The sequence below is a fragment of the Crocodylus siamensis genome, chromosome 12 (genome assembly GCF_052110815.1).
Source record: "Crocodylus siamensis isolate JL-2025a chromosome 12, ASM5211081v1, whole genome shotgun sequence".
NCBI lineage: Eukaryota > Metazoa > Chordata > Crocodylia > Crocodylidae > Crocodylus > Crocodylus siamensis.
The window spans coordinates 44,901,286-44,915,807 of record NC_143406.1 but is presented as its reverse complement, the minus strand read 5'-3'; positions in this window follow the sequence as shown (position 1 = coordinate 44,915,807).

Sequence of the window (14,522 nt, the reverse complement as noted above, 5' to 3'; positions counted from 1 at the left end):
GTGTGTGATGGAAATTGCTGTGTATTGCAATGTGGTCCAGGGTGCCACGGTGAGAGGCATCCTCTGGACGCGTAACAGCAGCTGTTGTCTCCATGCAATAGATATAAAGGGCTGCAACTGAATGTGGAAGCCAACTCAAATCCAGAAAAGGTTGGGGGGGGTTTAATTTGCACAAATGGATACATAATTTGCATGCTGCTCCCCTCTCTTCGGCCCCTTAGTCCCAGCTTTCCAGGCAGTGTTGTCTGTATTCACCTTCAAGGAGGCTTCACTGCTGCCTCCTTGAAACCCTATTGCACAGACCTGAGCAGACCCACAGAAAGTAACAGCGGATGTGATGCACCGCAACGTGCTTCACATAACACAGCAGGGGAAAGCTCGAGCCATCTCCCTGGAAAGGCAGCTTCAGAGTGAGGCTCCATGGGCCATGTTCTTTCCCCAGCATCTCACAGGGGCTCACGCTTCAGAAGGGGACTGTCTTACCATGGGCTCAGTATGAATTTGCCCATATTCAGAAGCCCACAGCATCAGGGACCGTGTGTCCGTATGTACCCACTGGCTCAGATCAGCTCCGGCAAGGTGGATGGTTGGAGGATGCAAATTCACATTTCTGATGCTGGCATGCAATTGTAGATACCACTTATGAAAACCAGGCTTTAAATGTGTTAGAGACAAGATTATAAGGTCTCAGATCTCTGAATTTCTTTCTCCACTGCTTTCCAGTTTGGAAAGCCATTTCACAAGCCTCAACTTCTCTCTAACAGCTGGGATAAGATAACCTCCTGACTTGCAGACCAAAAACGACACTGGCTGATGCCTGACTGGAAGTGGGAATTTAGTCATAACATAAAAAGTCCCAGCGGACGCCACTGCCGAGTCACGGTCACTTCAGTTCCCCTCTTTATTCCTGACACCACGACGTTCAGTCCGGCTCCCTAACTAGCAGCGTAGCCAGCCGGCCAGCAAGTGTAACCAAAAGTATGTCCTCCCATCCTCTCTCCTGCCAGGAGGGTGTGTACTTCAGTGGTGTGGTTGAGAAACTGGGAATTGGGCACTTTTATTAGCACACATATCTGGCCTCTTCATAAGGTTCTTCATTTGCCAACTCACTTCTTAGCTTTCTCTTTATTAATTTTGGGCCCACACAAAGCCTCCTTCCATCTGTGCACCGGTCTCCAAGGGTGCGTTATGCAGTCTGAAATCAAAACAGAAACGCAGACGGACCGCAGTTCCCATCCAAAATTATGAGCCTGCAAGTTCTTCCGCTCTTCCCAGCAGAGATGTACGAGCGGTCTATCCACACCATGTTCATTTTATTGCCTGTGTCCTTTGGAAAACAGCCTAAACCATCTCAAAACGGTTATAATCCCTGTTTGTTTTAGCTGTGATAAGCTCACAGAGTCCCTCCTTGGCTCTGGTTTGGACATGGCCCTGATGATATGATTTGATACATCCAAACGTATGTGACAAAAGCCAGGCGTAACTACCCGAGTAATGCCGTCATGGGCTGGAAGGCAGACATGCATCGTGTGAGCCAGGTAGGTCTAGAGTTGTGTGCAGACGGGAGACGCCCGCAGGAGATTCGGGGAAGGGGCGCAGGAAGTGGCACTGATGATGCAACAGGTGCAATTCTTTTTCCTCGGTTTTATTTTTCGTTGTTATTGTGTCGGGGCATTGGTACAATACTGAGTAAAGTCCTGACGGGCTGCGGTCATTCAAGATCCTATTGCATTTGCCGTAATTGTGTGAGCCCCCTGTTCTGGCCTAGTTCCAGCACAGAAAATGAGCGTGGTCCACCGACTGAGGTTTCCTCTCGCAGTTTCAGATGGAGAAGGTATTTACAGGGTGGTGCTGCTGTGAAGCTCTGCCTTGGAGGTGGCTGCCTTCTTCCTCTGGTGGATGAAGTGGCAGAGCTGGAACACACTCACAACATGATATCGGGGTGCCAAGTCAGGCACTCTGCAGTATTGCTTCTTGGCCTCTTGAAGCCTCAGATCAAATGTAGCTAGGTAATGGCTGAATTAAAGTCGCCTGATCATCAGGTAGTAACCCTGCCCCATGCTTATCTCGTCATTGTACTTCCAGTCTACTCAGTTAACCAGTACCAGTTCCCATCCTCAGGCTTCTCCTGTCAATCCTACTGTGCTCGGCCAGCAAGCTGCAGTCTCATCTCCCGCACTTCCAGGTCCTTGTCCTCACTTCCCCTCCCCAGCCAGTGCAGCAGCCAGGTCTCAGCAGGCTTGCAGTACAGACAGGGGCAGAGAGAAAAGAAAGTTACGCCTGGCTTTTGTCACATACGTTTTGTATGTATGTGGAGGAGAACTCATTGTACATGTTGCAGGAAATCAAAGCATTGGGAAGCATAGGAGACATCTGAGAGGACGCGACAAGTGCGACTGCTGTTAGAGAAGTGTAATACGGGAACAGAAATTTTCTAGATTTCAATGGACTTGTGAGCCAGCAAAAGGGAGAACAAATTTATCCCTTTGAATGCTGAAAGGCCTTCAGAGGGGCCTTCTCAGTAAAGATTCAGACATCCGTAGATATCCCTCGGCAGAATTTTATGATCCGAATTCAACGAGAGATGCAGGAAGCTTTGCTTTTGCCCTTGGGTTGGGCTATTGGATGTGCAACAAGGCTTCCCTTTCCACCCAGATCTGCTTGATGATGGCACTGATAGCTCAGAACATCGCCTTGACTGACTCTGGATGGAGAAAGGAGGTTCTGTGATGAGAACAGGGCAAGAAAAGCTCTTGCTTTCCGCATTAGAGAAGACGTGTCAGATTTGCATCGGCTGAGCTGGGAGTGACATGGACCTCCCTATCCCAGGCAAGGTGTTGTCATGATCTAGGGTCAAGTGCTGTATGTACAGCATCGATAGGTGCAAACAGTCTGACCCCACATTTGAGCCTCGTCTACAAAAGGTCTTCACTGCAACCCCCTAATGGGAGCAAATTGTTTTTCTAGGGGGCCCTAGATTCTCCAAACTGTGGGAAAAGCTGTTCTTGTTTGGGCAATCTCTCCAAGTCCTCACAACCTTTGTGCTCCTGACAGAAAAAGAGCAAAGTCCCTAGTAACCCTGATGGCTTTTATCACAACTGGGGGGGCGGGGGGGACAGGGGTCATTAGCAGCACCTTCTCCTTTTACTGCTTCAGGAGAAAATGCAGGATAAAAGCAGGACAGAAGTCTAGGAAAGGAGGGTATTTTACAGCTCATCAACGAGCAGAACAAATTAATTAGTGTCTGATGAAGATCCATTCTGATCTGCGCTCACACCAGCTATCTCTGCACCCTGCTTCTGAGGTCAGACCTGTGCTGCGAGACAAAGGCCCTATTGTTATGGTGCCCAATGGGGCATCCCCAGCGGTAAGCCGTTTCACACCCAACCTGTGTGCCTACAGCTCAGGCAATTACATGCTCAGCTGCCTGGTATTTGTGCTCCCTATTAGCAATCACTGTATCTGCATGTGTCAGTGATGTGCATAATTACCCACATAATCATGCATCCACCTTCTTTGCAAATCTGGGCCTCCTTCATTTCTTAAAGCTGTTCCCTTGGTCTCCCTCTGGGTCCATACTAGGTTATGCCATAACTATGAATGAAATGGCTTTCAAAAGTGACAGCAGAACTGTCCTTCTATGTTAATCAGACTTGCTGGGAAACTGAGTTATAGCTCAAGCTGCACCCCTCCCCAAACCCAAGCCAGCTTGGTCTTGATGGTAGAGACAGGACCCACTTGTGTATAGATCAGCTCACTGCACAGCCTCTTGAGCCGAGCCTCAGATCTCCACATGGAGAAAAAACTTTGCAAGCACAAATGTCCTAAAAATGTATTCTTTTGTGCATGATTTGAAAAATAACTGTAATTTCCATCTGAGAACTATTTGTCCTGATCCTGAGCTTCAGCTGAACTCATTTTTGTAGTTTAATTCAGTCAGCAGATGCCATCAGCATGTTAATGCCTTCTTAATTCTCACCTACATGCTTTTATTCTTATTAATTCGGTATCTGGGGCTTTAGGATTCTTTTTTTTTTTTTTGCTACTCTGATCATTTGAAATGATCTGATGGCAGCACTTCTGTATGGATGCAGCAGGGTGGTGTGTAATGGGGCAGCACAGATCCGTGTTTGCAGCATACCCTGCAGCACGTTCCTCTGTTGTACTGAGCAAGAGTGGGCGATGCGATGTCTCTAGGTGATCACAAGTGAAGCTCTAGGAATAACTGCAGGGGGAACACAAGTCTGAAGACCATTTCCCTTTCTATTTTTTAATCGTGCTCATGCTGTATCAGTCGACTGGGTCCTTCTGCTAGGCTGGCAGACCAAGAGAAGGGTGACATTGTGGTGTGGCCGTGAATGTAAACAGACCCATCTGCGAGCCAGCTCTTAGCAGTGAAGCAGTAGAAAAGTGGTCACAGTCCCTGCATGGGAGTTTCGGCTTGTGCAAAATGCCTACAAAACAATCCAGGAGCAGGACTGCAGCTCATAACGACATGCCTGAGCTAGCATTAAGGCAGCCAGCGTGGGTATTTGTTGCAGTGTACCTGTAGCAGGGGTGACCTTAGTGAGGGCTGACCAATTGACTTCACCCAGGACCCTGGGTGGTCAGAGCCTGAGTTGGCACAGCTGCCTTGCAGTGGGCACCCTTCCCTTGCTAATTGACAGTCACACACCCGGTAGTGTAGTCACACCTTTGACATGCCCTTAAGGATATGGGTTACGCAGAGCCCTCGGTCCTTGTTCACGTCACCTCAACACTGTGCCTTCATCACTGTCAGCTCTCCTTGACCAGGGGTGTCTCCTATAATATGGCGCTCTCATCAGCTATGTACTAATAATATCTAGTTTGCCTTTCATTGAGCCCTTCTTGAGCGGGAGACTCTTCTGGTGATAGAGAGCTGGAGAGCGGCTTCTGCACTGAACTCCCCTTTGCCCATGATGTGGACGGTCTGACTGGGAAAAGAAGGGGCATGGCCAGGGCTCCCTTATGCCCAGCAGATTACCCAGCTGCTGAAACTGTCCCATGGAGCCCCGGCAACTCAGAGCAACTTGTGATATGCACCAAAGATCAGACCAGTGCCTGAATGAGTGTAGCATAGCTACCAGGGTCCCTCGCAGCACGTTCATCAGGAATGCCTCCTAAATTGATTTCAAATGTATTTTTATAATGGGGGAGACTCTCTGCTCGCACAGATGCAGGCAATTGTGCAAGCAACCCCTGTGCGTAACAGAGCTGGGAGGTGCTTGCACAGAGTACTCATGCCTCTAAGAAAAGTGACACACGATATAAATGCGCTGCGAGGAAATGGGGGATAAGGCCTTTGCTGTAGCAGGCAGGGGAGTTTATTAACCGCCTTCTGCCAGCATCTGGGCCTGGCTTTTAGGAGCTCCTGCTGTGCACACCCAGGGTGGGTGCGGGTGTCACACAGCTGCTCACGTGTGTATCTGCATGCTGATGTTCCCAAAGGTGGCGTTTCTCAACATGTCAGCCTCGCACCCCACTGCCTTCCCTCTCTCATAACACAGGCATCGGAAAGCAAACAGAAGTCAAGTCCTTCGCACAGAAAGGCTTTGGAGCTTACTTGGCAAGTGGGTTTCATTTCCCCTTCAGCTCTAATGCTTTAATTAAAATCCATCCCACCTCAGCTTGCCGATTTCCTTTCCTCCTGACATTTAAATGCCCTGATGCCGGCATTCACATCTCACTAGCTCCATGACATTTCCTGGCCTTTCTCCTCCTTTTTATCTATTTTTCTTCCTGGCTACCACCTCCCCTTACAAAGCACTCCAGCCTCCTGGTCCCATTGTCCTCTGGCAGAGTGGCTGCGGCAGGCTCTTTTTGTCACATCACAGTGACCCGGCTGGCGTGGTCCAGGACGTTATAAGCCCTTTTTCTTCCTAGACCCTGTTTAACTAGGCTTTCTGGTAGAAATCTCAATGTATTCAGGGAAATGTTGCACTTCCAAAGGGGCTTCCCTTTATGTATCATTCATGAGATTTAGGGAAACCTCTTCCCCTTATGGGACAAGCTCAGGATTTGCTCCATTACAGAAACCCCTGTGATGCTGAGAGACCCAGGAGCTCAGATGTCTCAGCAGAGCCCGTGGCAAGCAGTGGGGATGAGATGCTCCCCACAGTCAAAGCTGCTTCTTCACATTTCATTGAGGCCAAAGAGGCAGCCCTCTCAAGGGCTCTTGTTGTGTGGAAGGCCACTGAGCAATTTTCCAGAGGAATGAAGATGTATAGATATATTTTGTTACAGCACTATTAAGGTCAGAAGCATCCCGCTAAAAGCAACAGACACAGTTCTGGCAGAAATGATCCATTTCCTGCTGCCAATATTAGCACTGTACTGTCAGTACTGGGATGGTAGCTAGCCCAGAGCAAATGAAATGCCAACTGTGACTGTACAGCAAACATGACCGACCTCCTGTCTCGCTGTGTGATGGCATCTAAATCCCTGTGAAACCCTAGTCAAATCCTGGAAAGAGACTGTACTTTGGAAAACCACCATCTGGCTTGGTTTGGGGTTGAACTTTATGGGCCTAATGAAAAATGCTGCATTCAAAGAATATGCAGGCTTTGAACTCAGGACTGGTGGAGCCTGAAATTCTGGCCTGGATGAGGCTATTTATAAGACAAATGCCACTAGCTTACTCACACCAGCAGTTCTGTTGCTCTCCAGAAGAGGTGAGTGTCATATGCATATGCTCATAGTTTCATAGTTTCTAGGGTCGGAAGGGACCTGAGCAGATCATCTAGTCCGACCCCCTGCCATGGCAGGAAAGATTACTGGGGTCAAACGACCCCAGCAAGGTGTTCATCCAACCTCCTCTTAAACACCCCCAGGGTAGGGGTCAGCACCACTTCTCTTGGAAGTTGGTTCCAGATCCTAGCCGCCCGGACCGTGAAGTCACGCCTCCTGATGTCTAACCTAAACCTACCCTCCACCAGCTTGTGACCGTTATTCCTGGTCACTCCTGCCGGTGCTCGGGGGAACAGGGACTTCCCCAGTGCCTGCTGGTCCCCCCGACTAGTTTGTAACAGGCCACTAGATCCCCCCTCAGCCTTCTCTTGTGGAGGCCGAACAGGTTCAGGTCCCGTAGCCTCTCCTCGCAGGGCCTGCCCTGCTGCCCCCGATCATGCGAGTGGCCTCCTCTGGACCCTCTCCATGCTGGCCACATCCCTCCTGAAGTGCGGCGCCCAGAACTGGACGCAGTACTCCAGCTGCGGCCTGACCAGTGCCGCATAGAGGGGGAGGATCACCTCCCTGGACCTGCTCGAGATGCATCTGTGGATGCATGACAAGGTGCGGTTGGCCTTCCTGACCGCGTCCCCACGTGGCCGGCCCATGTTCATCTTGGAGTCAATGATGGCTCCAAGATCCTTTTCCACCTCCGTGCTGACAAGAGGGGAGTTCTCCAACCTGTAGGTATGGTGCCAGTTGTTCCTCCCGAGGTGCATCACCTTGCACTTGTCTGTGTTGAAACCCATCCTATTCTCATCCGCCCACCCTTGTAACCTGTCTAGGTCTGATTGTAGCCTGTTGCTTCCTTCTAGTGTGCCCATGTCCCCCCACATCTTAGTGTCATCAGCAAATTTGAACAGGTGCTTTTTACCCCCTCGTCCAAATCACTGATGAAGATGTTGAACAGTGCGGGCCCGAGGACCGAGCCCTGGGGGACCCCACTGCCCACGTCCTTCCAGGTTGAGAAGGACCCATCCACTACCACCCTCTGGGTGCGGCCCTCCAGCCAGTTGGCGACCCACTTGACTGTGTGGGTGTCGACACCACAGCCCCCAGTTTCTTAATGAGAACGGGGTGAGAGACAGTGTCAAAAGCCTTCCGGAAGTCCGGGAAGACGATGTCCACTGCTACCCCTGCATCTAATGATCTGGTGATCTGATCGTAGAAGGCCACCAGGTTGGTCTGACAGGACCTGCCACTGATAAACCTGTATTTGTTGCCCCTAAGCATGCGGTCTCCTGCTGGCCCCTCCTGGATGTGTGCCAACATAATTTTCTCGAACAGCTTGCCTAGGATCGAGGTAAGACTAACCAGCCTATAGTTTCCCGGGTCCTCCTTCCTGCCTTTTTTGAAGATGGGGACCACGTTGGCCCTCTTCCAGTCCTCCGGTACCTCACCAGAGCACCATGAGTGCTCATAAAGTCATGCCAGGGGACTTGCAATGACCTCGGCCAATTCCTTTAGAACTCTAGGGTGGAGATCATCCGGGCCGGCTGACTTGAATACGTCCAGACCCTCCAGAAGCTCCCTAACTAAATCCTCGCTAACCCTTGGCCTGGGTGTGCCTCCCCCAGGGCCCGGGGGGGCAGGGGCAGCAGGGAGGTGGCTGTTCTGGTCCCTACTTAGGAAGAGTTCTGCTCCCTTCCAGTTATATTCTCCGGCAGGAGACAGGCTATCCGAGACTTGCCAATGCTCAAAGCTACAGCACCGGGAAGAAGTCAAGGAATTCAAACTCACTAGTTGAGATCCCAGGATTATTGGCATCTGCCTCATAAACCAACAGTATGTCTACGTGGATAATAGGCCATACGTTCGGGCAAGTGTTAATGCTTGTACCTCCCAGCCATCCGTGCCAAAAATCCTTACACTCATCTCCTGCAGCAACCCAGGAGCATAAGCCCTGCCTGAGTTCAGGCTATGTGCCTCCCTTAGCCACTACTTTGCCTCTTTATGTGGCCATTCTGCAGTGAGGTTACAGCAGAGCTCTTTTTTTTTTTTTTAATTTTGTGTCTTTGGCCAAATCGGCCAAATCAGTCCCAGGTTCTATCAGCCGAGTGGAGCTCAGTCGTTCAAGTCTGTGTGACGCTACCAGAGGCAAATATCTTCCCTCCCAGATTCTTCACTCCAGGGCTTTCAAAACTCCTAAATCCATGGGAGGCATCCTATGTGCAAGCCCAAGCCCAAAGGCCTTGGGGTTCAGGTACCCCCTACTCTCGCTTGCCCCTAGCCAAAAGGCTGTAGGAGCGAGCTAGAAGGAAACCCTGACAGCAATCCCCCCTTGCCATCTATTGTGGAGCCAAGATCCTCCCATTGGGAGGCTATAGTAGACTCTCATAGGGGCCTGTCCACAGTGCAATGGACAGGTCTCCACCCTCAACTACACCAAGTCATTCAGGCCTGGGAAGGGGATCTCCCTTTCCAGGTACAGTGGCACCACCTGAGCCAACACCATCATCATGGTGTGTCTCCTGAGTTGCAGAGCTCCACTACAGGCAGTCCTCCACTGGCATGCCCACAGTTCCCTGTTCTGGACTCTTCTGCACATCTCCTTCTATTCTCTGCAAGCCAGATAGCTCGCAGTTCAGCACTGAAGCCCTCATTTTCTTTACAGACTACTCCAAGAGACCAGTTGGGCCCTTACCAGCTCCTGACTGCCAGCTGACTCTCACTGCACCAAGCCAAGGGTGAGTCCCAGACACCAGAGCAGCATATGCGGGTCCTGGTTAATGCCTGCAGGGAGTACAGCTTCTGGCCACAGTGGCTAGAATATTCACTATCAAAATGCATTCCCCACACCTGACTGCAGGGCTGGAGCCTATCAGGCCCTCTGAGCAGTGATACCCAAAGGCAATGGATGCAAAGCAGAGGTCTGGCCATGCCCTAGCTACATGTTCCTGCTGTGCAGAGCTCACAGGGGGGATCGTTGTCAGTGCTCCAAATACCACGCCATTCTTCTCCCTGGGACCTACTTTACCGTGAAGAGGGAGAAGAGGCTGTTGCAGCAGGACCCCAATATGGGATCGCCATTATGATGCTTCCATCCAAGGCAAGCCAGAGCAGCCGGCTGATCAAACAGGGAGATCCTGCAGATGTCCCAAGTAATGTCTCCAGGGACTTGCTTGATGGCAAACTCCTGATGCCACCTCAGAGGTGGAACCAGAGCCCAGGTGCTGCACATCTTTATTGTTGCTTTAAGAGACATTTGGGGATACAGTGGAAGGGATTTCCTTGGAGGTTTTTAAGACCGAGGTAGACAAAGGCTTGGCTGAGATGATCTAGTTGGGGCTGGTCCTGCTTTGAGCAGGGGGTTGGGCTAGATGTGACCTCCTGAGCTCCCTTCCAACCCTCATTTCCTATGACTCTGTGATTTCAGGGAGGTGGCCACAAGTATGACATTGGGGAGGGTTTGGGCTTGCTCTGAGCATGAGTAGTTCCAGTTTAGAGCAGAAGCCATGGAAGGAGCTCACACAGCAGTTAGTGTCCCTTTCCCTCTCACCCCCCTCCTGCTGCATACATCCCAGGATGGTGACAAAGCAGGAAGGAAATGTTGAAGAAGTTCAAGCCAAGCACTAACAGTCTGGCCATGTTGCTGAAGCCATTCTAATTACAACTCCATGGTCTGAAGAGCTCCCAGGAGCTGTTACCTGAGCTTGAAGGTACATTGTTATGATCTGCATCAGCACAAGATTCATGGTTTATAAATCAAGAAAACTCATGTAAAAACAAAGCTGGAACATTGCATGCAAGTTATACCCCTGGAGTGGGCAGCGCTCATCAGTGTTCAAAAACACCAGACATCTGTTCTGTCCTTGCTAGCCCCCCACCATGGAAGCTGTCGGGGAGGGACATTCAGGGATCACAATGTTTATGTCCTCCATGGGTTGTGGTGTAGGGAAGAACATGTGGTCCACACTGACAAAACACACCCTTCAAATCACTTCTCTCACTAACGTGGTGCCACCAGATAGCTTTCCACTTGTCCACTAAAACTGGGAAACGTTTTAAAAGCTTATTTATAAAGAAAACAGATGAAAAGAAAAGAACTGGCCAGAAGTCATCAACTGCTGTCATGATGCATTTTTGTCTGCCATGTCTGGACACCGAAACCCACAAACAACTTGTCAACAATGCTGATGTGACCCAGTAGTGCAGAAATAATTTGGGAGGATGGGGATCCATTCTCTACAGCTATTTAAAAAGACGTAATGGACTTTTTCTTTCATTCTTCAAGAAATGTTTCCTCTTTACCTCTCTTAAAGTAGTTCTCTGCTTCAAGATTTGAAGCGTCAGCCATCCTGCCTGGGAGCCAGAGAACCTGGACACTGCTGCAGACAGCAAAAGTGCTTCTTGGAAACACCAGAGAGGTTCAGAAGTCAGGGAGGTATGGAAGGCAGACAAGGTTCTTTGGGCAAATGTGATATCTTTTATTAGACCGACTCAATAATTGGAAAAAATATTCTTTACAAGCTTTCGGGCACAAACACCCTTCTTCAGGCATAGGGAGAGTCTGCTGATGTTTATGTGCTCTCTTGGGTGGAATAGATGCTAAAGCCAATATGCTAAATGCAGATCGGTGAAAATGCACATGTGTGGCAGGGAAGATCAGAGGGGATGGGAGTTAATGGGTGCGAGACAGGTAAGTGGGGGAGGCGGGGAAGACACAATGGAGAGGAATGTTGACCAGTGATAAAACGTAGCCGGTAAAATGTGGAGGTTACCTGGGGTTATTGGATAGCAGGCAGGTTATAATGTGCCATAAATCCAATGTCTATATTTAGTCCATGGTTTTTTGTATCCAGTGGATTTATGAAGTGAAGTTCATGGGCTCATCTTTGAAAGGTGTTTTGTAAATTCCCTTTGAGGATCAGGACTGAGAGACTGGGGAGACAGTGGTTGTCTTGTGAGAAATGTGCACCCACAGGTAGCTGGGTATTCTGGTCTTTGATAGATTTTCAGTGTGCGTTCATTCTGGTACGCAATTGTTTCTTTTCTCCTATGTAGTTTCCATCAGGGTGTTCCATGCACTGGCTGAGATATGTTACATTTCTGGAGGTGCAGATGGAAAACCCAGGAACGGCGATAGCTGTTCTGTAGGGTTTAGTTATTGTGGGGGTGGTAGCGATGTGTTGCCAGGTTTTACATTTCCTGTCCCAGCATGGTCTGGACCCATTTGGTGTGCTTTGGGCCATGGGAAGTTTGCTTCTGGTGATGAGGTTGGTGAGGGTCAGTGCTTGTTTAAAGGCTAGGATGGGTGGCTCTGGAAAGATCTCTTTAAGAATCTTTTCTTCTAGTATGGGCTGCAATCTGGGAGGTATGGAAGGCACAGGAGGAATGAAACATGGAGAAACTCTTGGAAGCAGAGATGATGCAGGAGTGAGACCTGAAGCTTGCAGGACCAGAAGCCTGGTCAGAATGGTGATGAACAGGACTGAGTACTGAGCAGCCACCCGCCAGGGTATCTGGGCACGGTTAGGCACTCGGGGCGAGGGATGGGGGCTGTTAGAATACATCATGCAGATAGGGGAAGACCGCTCACAGGCCAAGCTCCTGAGCATGGAAATACTGATCAATGGCCACAAACCCATGCACAGTATGGCTCCAGCATCTCATCTTCCCCTGATGCTGCTTTCAGCCACATAGCTGCTGCAGGCAGTAAATACAAGAAGAGCTGCTTCCAGCTGAGATTGCCTTGAGCAGGGGCTGGACCAGATGAGGTCCCGTCTAGCCCTGATTTCTTCTGATTCTGTAAGACCAGAGTAGCACCAGGTCTGAAGTTTAGCACAGCTCCACTCTTGCTTTGCTCTCATGTAAGGCCACCAGCTTTTGAGCTAGCTCTGCAAATAAGAAGCCTGACTGGTATAATAATATGAGCTCATCTATCATACAAAATTATATTATAGGCTGGTAGCTCAAGGCAATGCCTCACAGTTCCCATTAACTCAATGAGGAGCAGTAGCAGGTCTACTGCAATGCACTGATGGAGGCTCTTTCACTGAAGCGTTGCAGATTCCCAGTTTGAACCTCTGCTACATGTGCATGTGCAACAGGTTAATGACTGTGAAAATGGGATGCCTGCTGCCTCAGATAACTTACCCAGAGCAGAGCATTGATGTCTTCCCCAGGTGCAGCATGGTTTTACTACAGCAGTATATTGACTCAGAGAAACCCGAAGTGCAGGGTTATTCGTTACACTTGGTATGTTGTAAATGGAGATCAAGAAGGACTTCCAAATTAGGCCTCTCTCTTCCAGGAGGGAACTGTTACATTGCCCTCTGAACATTAATGGAATCTGTGGTACATGCGCCCGGATCCACCTCCCACCACTTCTCTGCATAATTAGGTCTCACTCAGAGTGCTGCTTTGCGCAGCGGCTGAAGAACCACTTTCTCCAGGCGACAGAGATGTAGAGAGAAAACATTTATTGCAGAAAGAAAGTCAGCCACAGCTAGTGGGTCTGGGCCATGGTTTCGGGATAAAGAAATGGCTTCTTTCTCAGAAATAGACCTCACTAAAAATAGCATCTCCTCAGGAACAGGGCTGCCTGAAAATAGCTGTTTCTCAGGAGCGGGGCTGGCTGCTTCTGAAAGGAGCAGCTATTAATGTATAATTGTCCCTCAGGCTGGTTTCTGAGAAAATGCTGTGTATTCAGAAGGCTGTAATGAGATATGTTCACGGGCAGGAAACACAGGCACTTCTTGGTTGCCAGCTGTCCTGTAAACTCTTGTGGATCACACAGCCTCATTTGGTTCTCAGGTGTACCAAGACCCAGTGTGGTACCTGGAGGCATTTTTCAGCACAGCCCTTAAAGCAAAGCTGAACGAGACCAGCAGATAACAAAGTCAGGGCAGTCATACCGCAATCCTGCATAATTGCATCTTTCTTGCCTTTGCCATGCACAGCACTGTAGTGTCTCATGGCTAACCCCAGCTTGGGAAGCTCAGCCCTCTTTCTACTTTGGGTTCAGGTTCCACATCTCAGTGCCAAGCAGTGAAACTAAAACCTAGCTTCCAGCTTTGCTCAGTGTTTTGAGATGTCATGTAAACATTATAATGCACAAATGTTACCCACAAGGCTTCAGCAAACAGCCTGATTTACTGCCTAGAGATGTGCAAATGTCCAAGACGACAACCTGCCTGGTCTCCTTCTAACATGCCTCAGCCTTTCCCTTTTTGCCCCTTCTGTGTCTCAACAACTCATCCTCAGGCCTCCTCAACCCATACAGTCAGCATCTATGTATTTTCCTCTTCTTTTTCACCCTGGGGAAAACCCCAGTTGACAAAGTGACTCTTTGAGTGAGAGAGAAGAGACAGACACCCCAGAATACAAGAGTCTTGCAATGGCAGAAGTTCTAAGGAAACCCTGGTGACTGCAAACTGCAGATGGCTGTGGCTGCTGCTGTGTTCTCTATGGTGTGGCACTTGTCGGCACCACACACAACACCCTGCCTGCGGCTGTGTGATCTGCCAGGATTCTCTGCAGACCTCCAGAGCGAAGCAGGACTGGACTGTGTTGCTGCTTGGGTGGGAGGCCTACAAATAACTTCTTCCTTGTCCAATGAGCAGCCCAAGCAATTAAGCAACTGGGAACATCCCTCTAGTCAGTGGCAAACCAATGATCCAGCATGGAAGAGCCCAAGGCATTTTTGATTAGCATTGTAAGTTAGTCTCTGTGTCCTGATCCAGTGCCAACATCAGCAATTGCAATCTAGTTACATAGATGCTCATTGCACTTACGATCATCTATGTCTCTTTCTCTGCACCTGTGGGGAAGTT